A 9,988-nucleotide genomic window follows, 5' to 3' on the forward strand; every position below is an offset into this window, starting at 1 on the left:
TTTTGAGAGGGAGAAGGCGAAGGGAGGGGTAGTGGTATTTGGTGCAAGGGGTAGCCTCTTGTCGAAAAATCCTTAAAAATGGCCTGGAAGTGAAAACAGGGAGGAAATGGCCCACCCCAGAAGGTAGTGGGTGGCGAACGCAGACAGAGTTGGGTATTTCTAGCCATCTGACACTTCCTGTGGCACTGGAAACGGACACCGCGGGCCGAAATCAATCCTTACGAGGTGTTGGATTCGGGTTTGCCAGCGGAATTGCTTGTGTGGAAGGCATTTTAATTGTCGGCCTCGGAGACTTCTGTACGTGGGCACTTGGAGAATACGTTTGCTTCTCGACCCTTCCCACTCCACCCCCGACCTGTTATCTGGTCTGGGCTTTGCAGTGTTGGTTCTCGTGTTTATTTTGGGCACGATTTCACCGCGGGGAGGGGCGTTGGGGGGGGGGGGGCGGGGGAGCTGGCGGTGATTAATATGCCGTCCAGGTTTAATGCGAGGCTGGCCTTCAGTGTGCGGGTATCCGCCGCCCCTCGCCAGGATTGCCTGGGGTAGTTAGGGGAGCGCGCGGGGTTCGGGCGCCAGGCGCTCGGCAGGCAGGTTGGGGCTGGGGCTCGTACGGCCCCAGCGCTGTCCTTTGAGGCGCTGTCACCAGTAGGTGACTGAGAGTTAATTAGGAAGTGTTCTCCGGATCAATGGGCCGCACAGCTCATTAGCGATTCTCCCCAGCCCTTTGCAGGGCCGGCCGGGCCTCTGCCTCCCACACAGGCCGGGGCCCCGCGGCCGGGGCTTCGGAGAGCGCGGCTGGGAAGTGGGGAGGGACCGGCAGCAAGGGGCGGTGGAGAGGCGAGTGTAACTTCGCCGGGCTGCGCGTTGCGTGTGGCGCCGCGAGGCCCGCGCAACCCGCTCTTTCTTCCTGCTCTCGGTCGCCTCGACTGTGTCTTTAACTCGCTCCTGCTCGCGTCGCTGCCTGGCGACTCCTCCCCGCCTCCCTCGCCTATCTCTTGTTCTCTAAGCACGACGCCTGTGCTCCCCGCCCAGTTTGGGATTAGACAAGATAAAAATAGGACTGCCCAGCGCGCAGAGCTGTGACTGCCCCGGCAGCCGGGCTGGCGGGAGCGCCGGGGGCCGGGGCCAGGGCCGGCGAGAACCCGCCGTGCGCTCGGGGCGGCCCGCGCCCGTAGGCTCCCACCCCCACCCTGCAGGCGCGGTCACGCTCCCCGGGTCCTGTCCGCCGGGAACCGTGCGAGCAGGGGGACCTGGGCAGGGTCTCCGCGCTCTCGCGGGTGTTGTTGGTGTGCCTGTGATAGATCGGTCTAGACAGGCATGCAGGCTCCCTCCCGGCTGAAGGACGGGAAAGGGGGGGGGCGGGCCGCGGAGGCGGCGGCAGACTCCCGTGAGCAGCGAGTGAGCGAACAAGCCTGCGGGCCCTGCGAGCAGGGTGGAGGGAAGGCTGTGAGGATTTCTCTTAACCCTTTAAAGGCAATGGGGGAGTGCGATGCGGGAGTGGGGGCAAAGATCCTTGTAGAAATTCCTGGAGGCAGAGTAGCCCCCCCGGAGGGAGGGGGGCGGGGCGGGAGTCTGGGCCTAGGGTTTCCTTTCTCTTCTGTGCTTGCACGCTCACATCCTGATGCATTGGACTCGATTCTTCGACAAACCAAACGCAGCTGCTAGATGGTCTAGTTTGACCCAGGACTTCTCAACGGGAGGGAGGCGTGAACACACAGTAGGCACCCTCACTTAAGGAACCGGGTTTAGGAGATGCAGATCTAGACCTCCCAGAGAGAATTCGTGCAGACGATCTAGTAATGGGAAGGTCGGCTCAGAGCTGTGGTGGGGTGGGGCCTCTGACCAAGACTGCTGCAGACGGAAGACCTGAGACTGAAATGCCAGGCCAGTGTGTACAGGTATGCGTTGGAGACAGCAAAGAGGTCCTTGAGTTGTCTGTATAAACAGACGGCACTTTTAACCATGAACTTGTGGGGAGTTAGAATCAGATATGTGCAAGGAGACAGCCTCTAAACAGGAGTTGGTTAGGGATGTGTACAAGATCGAGCATCCGTATGCACAAACGTGGGGTCGACATTGAGCCCGTCCAAAAATTTAAACATAACCTCACAGAGAGTGGTCTAGTTCTTTCTAGAGGTTGAAATTGGTGGGTGGGTTACCCTATATATAAATAAGTCATTAGTGAACACACCTCTGTCTCCTTCCCCATCCTCTTCCTTTTAGGGTTTGTGGTTCAGGGGATTCTCTAGTTATATTTAAACTGCAAACCCATGTTGGTCTAGCCTGGGAATGGGCCACATATTACGGGCAAAGCAAGAATGTAAGTAGTGGGGAGGTGTAGGAGCTAGACAGGAATGTTCAGATTAAGATGTGCGCCTGGATGACATGTGCTGAAACAAATCAAGACACTTGGTCTCCGATGCCCACATGGAACAAGAGATACATAAGAGATAAAGAACTGGCCGAGGAGAATGTAAACACGGGTGTGCAAATACAGGGATCTATAGTGATATTCTAAGAGAAAAATCCCAGACTTTGTTGAGCTGGAAACTGGGGCAGAATTTCTGTAAGTGCGTTCCAGAGACAAAAGCCCATTTAAAGGTGTGAAGAGGGTCACTTGGAAACACAAAAAGCATTCATATGCATACATCCATGCTTAGATACACTGGCTGAATGACAAAAACTCCTCCTTGGCCCACGAAGACTTTCCTGCCGGGGGAGAGCAATGTGGGCACGGAAGTGTGGGCCGCCTAACCACCTTTGTGCACTCACTGGCAGGGAAAAACTGTGTCGTAGGCTGGAAGGAAACTGAGGGCAAAGCGGCCTAGCTAAGGGCGAATGGCCCTCGCTCACCAGTAGTACTTCTGGTTATAATTTCTTCCCTTCTGGGGCAGGGGAGAGGGTATGTGTGGAGCTGGTAGGAGGATCTCTAAGAGATTCTGAGTTCTTGACCTTGAGTGGATGGATGGTGGAGGAAAAAGAAGAGTAGGTCAGGAGGAATAGATAGATGGTGGCCCTCCTCTGAAGTCCTGTTTGCTGATGTGGCTGTCAGCCTGGTGGACTGATAAAGATAGAACCGAAAGAAGTGCGAAGTTCGGCCTCCGGGAGCAATAAAGGGGAGGTATGCTTTCATTTTGGTATGCTTTAATTTTTTTTTTTTCTTTTCTGGAGGAGACCTTGCGGGGACGGTCTGTGTAGGGTGGATTGGTAGGCGCCTGTGCGACCCCAGACGCTCACGTAAACTAGGCTAGGGTTTGGTTTGCCCGCGGCGTCGATTTGCCGCGGTCCCTCTTTGTCTGAGCCCAGCCGGGAATTCCAGCTTTTATTGGGAAGACCGCACTCGGGTGGAGCCCGCGCAGGGTCGGGCGGGGCAGGGCTGGGCCGCGCGGTCTGGGCGGGAGGCTTGCAGGCCGCAGTGCCGCCCGAACTCCGGGACGGTCCTCAGGAGCGCAAGGCAGCCCTGACGATACCACCTCGGTGGTTTCCTCGAGGGCGCCGGGCCCGGCCGAGCTAGCCAGGCGCGGCGGGGCGGGGTGGGGGACCTCGAGGGTCCACTTCGGCCTCCGAGCCCAACCCCACCCCTCCCCCCGCCAGCCCGAGGCCGAAAGGAGCTCAGAAGGCCCTTTGTTAGGCCCCAGGGTCACACCCGTGCCCTGGGGGCCGCAGAGGGGCGGGAGAGCGGTGCTCTCGGCGAGAAAGGACCTTATCCTTGCTCGGAGGCCTCAGCCGCCCGCTCACACGGTTCGGGGAGGGGAGGCCGAGGCCGGCCAAGGCCCGCCCCAGCTGCTTTGCCAGTGTGTATGGCCCACAGGATTCCGTCTGTTTGCAAAGCAGGCTGCACTGCTGGGGCCTAGGTGGCGGCGGCGGGGTTGAGAAGCTGCTGGGGCAGAAGTGGACAGCCTCCTCGGGCCGCCCGGGTGGTAGCCCAGCCGCCTTCGTCGCGAGCACTTGGCCCGAGACTTCCCCCGACCACCAGCCCGGCCCGACGGCTTTTTGCTAGTTGCCCCCAACGTGTTCCTCTGGGAGGGATATCTGACTTTGTGTTGGATGGGAATGAAGGAACGATGCTTTTCTGCGATATTTCTGTAGCAGGTCCCCTTTCCCAGCACAGGCTCATCTGTGCCTGTCTTCAGTCGAGGGTCTCGGAAATGGGGGTCCCTCACTTGGTTAATTTTTAGAGCTATGTCTCCCCAAGCCATCCACCCCCCCCCCCCCCCCCAGCACCTACAGGCTCGGCTCCCTGTGATTAGACTAACGGGGAAGTCCGCTAGAAGATCCTGACAGCATAAAATATAATTTGTGATCTAAAAGACAGTTTCCAGTATAATCTCATTATGCACCACAGACTCCCGGTGTTATTTTGTGGAAGGCGGACAATGATCAATTTACATTGACCCGGGGCTGGGCGAGCTTTTAGATGGTAATTGCCATATTGATTTGCATGCAAAAAGGAGACCTGCTAAAATTAAAGACCGGAAGCTAAATTAAACTAAATTTATTGTCTAGGTGCAAACCAGAGAAACTACTGGGGGAGGGGGTGAGTCAGGTCGGGGTGCCAGGGCCAGAGCAGGTGAAAGTCCCAGAGAGCTTCCAGAGGTCACAGATTTGGGAGCGATCTTTGCCCTTGTGATTTCATAATGTGAGGAGGGGGACTTGTTTAGGGTATGGGGACTCAGCGGGAAAAAGTTATAAACAGCACCATTGCATTGAAGGCACTGGGGTCTTTTAATGCTAATAGTAACTGGCGAGGGGGAGGAGAGGTTTATAGGGTTATAGGGGTCTTCCTGCACCATTTCCGGCAAGCCCCTATTTCTATTGTTCTACCCGAGCGCTCGCAATCGTGCCAGGGACACCCAAAACTCTTACAACTAAAGAGTTTTAAAAAAAAAAAAGCCCGTGGCCCTGCCCGCCCCACTCCCACCCCTCCCCCCTGCGTAAGTTCTTAAGGAGCGCGCGCGAGTGTGAGGCGCACTGCACGCGCGCCGCGGGCAGGCGGGGACCGTTGGGCGCCTGCCGGAGTTCCTCCCCGGACGCAGCAGCCCCACGCTCGGCCGGACGCCGATCGCTTCGGGGAGCCGCCCGCTCCAGGTGGTTCCAGGTGGCTCAAGGTGTGGGTGTGGGGGTCTGCCGGGCCCGCTGTTTCGCGGTGTCGGGGCGGGGGTCGCCTCCCCGGAGGTTTGGAAGGGCCTGCTCGGAGCTAGGGGCGGGGGGGGGGGGGGGGGGGGGGGGGGGGGAAACCCTGCCCCGATCGCCAACGCCGGAAAGTTTAAAAAAGAGAGAGAGAGAAAGGCACTGGCCGGGAGCCAGGGGCGGCCGGGCGGCGGGGGCGTGTTCGGCTGGCTAGTCGGGTGAGGACCCGGCGCCGCCATTGCCTCGATCCCTCCCGCTGCCGAGGCCCTTGCCGGCCCAGTCGCTCCTGGAGCCATTTCGCACATCCGGAGCCCCCGCCTCTTGGAGGAGCCACGGGCTCGGCCCCGGGAAGCCCGCAGGGGCAGCCGACTGTCCGGAGCCCCTGCCCTTCCCGGTCGCCACCGAGCCGAGCGGGAGATGGCCCTGTGCAGCCTGGGTCGTCGGGTGTGGAGAGTTCCCGGAGCATCCGAAAGCCTGGGGCAGATCTGGAAATTGGGGATGGGGCGGGGTGGCGATATTAGGCCCCGACCCCCGCTTCTGGGATGAGAAGTTGGAGAAATGAAAGATAATCCAGTCCCTAGCTTGTCTCAGAAGGCTTGGCCTTTTGTGGGGACACCCCTCCCCCGGGGTGGCCGAGTCCAGTAGGGCCTGGCGTCTTACGAGCCACTTCCCTCATAATTTCCTCCCCCACCCCATGTTGGTCCTTGGGGTTTTTCTTTAAAACCCTAGGAAAGGAGTAGGCGCACTCTTTCCAAAGGGCTTTTGCTCTATCTAGATAATTTGATTTATTGTTTTATGTGGCAAAACTAGGGTGGCAGGCCCAGCCCCAGTACCAGGAGTCAGCACTTTATTACAGGGCCCTGAGAGTAGCGACCCACCAACCCCCTGCCTATTTTGGACTCCTGGAGGAGGGGAAAGTGGAGCTTTGTTGGAAGCCCTGACCTCATACCAGGGTATTCTAGGGTAGGGAGATGTGTAGGACGTCTCGGGAAATTGGGAAAGACTTCACGTGGACTAAGAGGTTACTGGGTGTAGGAGAAACTGGGTTCTGGTCTCCTTGTTGACTAAGTTATACGTTACATCAACGCTTTCCTCTTAGCCTGTCTTCGAAGACAAGGGCTAAGGAAGCTTTCCGAAATTCTTGGGGATTTCAAATGGCACAGTTAGACCAATAATTGGCTCCTCTCCGCAACTCCAGGACTGAGTTTGACCGTGGCCCATTTTTACTAGCTGTGTGACCTTGGGGGCAAGTTATTTATGGCCTCTGAGCCTCAGTAAGTTTCTTCATTTGTAAGACTGGGAATAATTATCCACCTTTAGGATCAAAGAAGACTACTTGGCACATAGTAGGCCCTGAGGATTTAGGGATTGCTTTGAATGACTAATCAGGTTCCTATAGGTGCGCCTCCGTTCCCCACTGCCCCCCCCCCCCCCCCCCCCTCCTGAGACCTGCCTAGGCCAGTGTCCCGGGAACGACGCAGGTTAAATTCGCCTCCGAGGATCTTTCTCTGGTCTGCCTTCGTGGGCTCCTCTTTGTTTTGTTGCAGTTCTTTGCATTCTGCGCTCTAAAGGGTTCCATATGAAAGGGCTTGGATTTTTCCCCCCCTAAGTGGGGTCATTATTTGGCTAGGAATTGATTCCAGAACCGGGCATCTAGGTGCTCTTTGGCAAGCCTCCCCGTCCTTCTTTCAGGGGAGAGAGGAACTAGTGGCTGGAGGGGTGAGACCTGGTTGGAAGAGGTGAGGGGGTGGCCTGCTGCAGAGGCCAGAGGTGCTGTGGTTTGTTTGATAGGGATTAAGTCCGGATGTTACGAGGTCTCAGTGTGGTTTTCAATAAAGTCTGCCAGGGATTGCTTCTTTTTTTATATCGATATGTATTTTAAAAAATTACCAGCATGAGAAGAAAACCAGACCTGTATGGATCCAGGCCGGTAGTAAGCTACTGTGATCAGGTTTCCTACTCGACTCCCAGAGGGGAAGTCAGCGTTTGATTGAAGCTACACTTGGTTCTTGACTCTCAGGGGATGCCTGCTCTGAAACAGGAGCCCTCCCTTTCTCTCCTCCTCTCTCCCCTCCTCCTCCCTCTTTTTCCCTTCTTCCCCTAAAAGCCTTTGTGCTGAAAGAGCTTCAGTAGGCACGAATCCCTGGTCCCTCTCTAAAGAATGCCTCCCAGCCTTTGCTGACATTGTTTTGTGAACAGTGGGTTTTACCAGGCCAGCAGTTTTCCCCGCATCTTAGCTCACTATTTTAGAGGTAGAGTATGGCCAGGATGCGCCTAACTGCCGTGATTTCCACACCATGGAGCCAGGGCCTTGCCTGTAATCTGAAGACACCTTAACCTTTGCCCCAGATGCCTCCAGAGGGGGTGAAGATGGGGAGAGCAAGGACAGGGGGTCGTTGTTGAGGGTCTGTTTGTTTTTCTCCAGCAACAGAGGCAGAGGGTGGAGAAGGGGCCGAGTCAGGGAGAAGGGACGGTCCAGCTTTGGGTCTGATTTAAAACTTGGTCTAATTGGAGAAGCTCTTAGGCACTCAACAGTTCTGTACAAATGCAAACTTGAAATAGCTCTAGGCCTACGTCATTTAGGACAGAATAAATGAAGTACAGAAATGTCCAAACTATGCAAATCCTGGAGTTGTCTGCCCTCCCATAAACACATGACAAGTGCCAAGGCATTTCCAGTCAAAACAGCCATGGAACCAGCAGCCTCCATCCTTTGTATTTATTATTTTATTAACAGCATTTTACACAGCAGTTAACAAGCAGAGCCCTGCCTGCTTTGCGCCCCGTCTCTCGGCCGACCAGGGGGGGAAACTGGATGGATGGCGGTGGGGAGGAGTGGTCGCTAAAGGAGACGGCTAGCTGGAGGAGTCTCTGCAGATGGGTAAGGAAAAGTAGCATTTGGGGCTTCTTTCTACTGGCCCGAAAGAGAAGGCAGCGCAAGTGAGCCTTTGGAGGAAGAGAATCCCCTCTTCCTTCTCAAGAGGAAAGTTGCACAGATGTGGTTATGTCTGGTCTCTGCTGGGATTCCAGAAGGTGAAACAGTATCATTTCAGGATCCTCTCTGCCCATCAGTTATTGGCAATTTTCACAGAATAAGTATTTGTCTGCTGTCCTGAGTCTGTATCCTGGTGGAAAGTTTGTAACGAAAAGTAATGCCTTTCTTAAGTCATAAAATGAGCCTTGTATGATTATTTAATTAAAATCTATTTAAGGACCGATTAGGCGTGTAATTTGCGCTAATAATGACGATTATGGAAATGTTCGACTTAACCAAAAATCATAAAGGAGACATTTTGATCAGTGGGGCGGCCAGTAAGTATTCAGGGAGTCGGACCATTTTCGAGGCGCCAGAGGCGGCGGGCGGCGGAAAGTGCGGAGCCGCCTGGCCTCTGCGCCCCAGGGCTCCGGGAGCGGCAGGCCTCCCTGCCCCGACCCCAAGCCCCAAGCCCCAAGTCCATGCCCGGCCCCGGGGGCTTTGCCGAGCAGAGAAAGCGACCCCGGGAGTGTGAACCACCTCTCTTCCCAGCTGAGGGAGTGGGGGAGGGGTGCCTCCCCCCAGCCACCAGGAGGGGCAAACTCCGGGAGAGGGCTGATAAACCGCACAGAAATCCCGGCGACAGGGCTGTGCTCTTTCGCTTTTACAATCAGCCGCGACAAACTGCACGCTGCCTTGGCTAGCCTTGGCTGGAGCCTGGGGGGTGGGGGGAGGGGGGGTCCCCTTGTTCCGGAGAAACCTGCCAGCTGCTGGGCTTGGTGCGAAGGCAGCGGAGGCAGACACAATGCTGCTGTTGTTGGTTTGATCTCGAACTGGGGATTGTTAGTCTGGCTTTAACTGTGTGGTAAGGGGGGAATGTGAAGGCTGTTTACAGCGAGTGCAAATAATGTGACAGCTGTTGGTGCACGAGCAGCGCTGCGCTTACACAAAGCGTGCACTGTGCAGGCCCGCAGAGAGCTGCAGAGGTGGCCGCCGCTTTCTGGCCACGGCGTCCTCGTCCTCGGATGAGAGGAAAAGTCAGCCGCGCGTCGCACCGCCCCCCCGTCCGCCCCCCGCCCCAACACACACCTTTACGGCTCCCAGAATCGGCACGGAGGTGCAGGATGGTGTGTGGTGTGTCGTCTAGTCCTGCAGACGTGGTGGGAGAGGGCCCACAGAGTCCCGAGTGTCACTGTCCAGAGGGGCTTGGCCAGGATCGCTGGACCTGGGTCCTCAGGTGCTCAGAGGCACGGTTTTTAAGATTTGGGAACGTAACTTGCAGCCCTGAGCAAGCTTGTTGGAAACAGTGTGTTATTAACTGAAGGCTTTCTGGAAGTCGCAGAGGCTCTGGTGGCCCTCGTTGCCCCTCTGAAGTGGCTCTGTTACTGAGACAAGTTAGAGAGACAGGCGGGTGCTGTGTTCTGTGCACTCACCACTCTTTCCCCGGGCTGGAAACACAGGTGTGTAGGCTCAGGACCCAAGGGGGGGGAAGGGAAGGGGTGCACTTTGGCTTTTGATTACCCACACCCCTTAACCTTCCCTTGCAAGCCTTCCCATTTCCAAGAGCACATTCGCCTTCAGCTGTAGGACGCAAAGGTGCGGCCCTGAGGTGTGCCCACGGCACCACCCACTCTGTGACTTAGATCAGCTAGATGCCCACAGCCACAGGCCTTCTCTGAGGTCCTGGTCGCCCGCCAGGCACTGGGGGGAGGTGCCAGGGCGGGAGGGAGAGCAGTTGGTGGCGGCAGTCACCCCCCCATCCCCCCAGTCCTGGAGATGTAGGGCTGGCCCAAGCAGGTGGGTTCAGGATGGCCAGGATGGCCAGACACATTGGGCCTGCTTCTGGGCTGTCCTGGGGCCAAAAGGGTGTCAGAGTTGCTCCCC

The 9,988-nt window shown here is 56.7% G+C and overlaps 1 protein-coding gene across 3 annotated transcripts in view; it reads left to right on the forward strand.

Moving 5' to 3' along the window:
* Positions 1–9,988, forward strand: part of BCOR (BCL6 corepressor) — a 43,129-nt gene that overhangs the window by 874 nt on the left and 32,267 nt on the right. The gene's annotated exons all lie outside the window — the stretch shown is intronic.

Source organism: Neomonachus schauinslandi, chromosome X (assembly GCF_002201575.2).
Source record: "Neomonachus schauinslandi chromosome X, ASM220157v2, whole genome shotgun sequence".
NCBI lineage: Eukaryota > Metazoa > Chordata > Mammalia > Carnivora > Phocidae > Neomonachus > Neomonachus schauinslandi.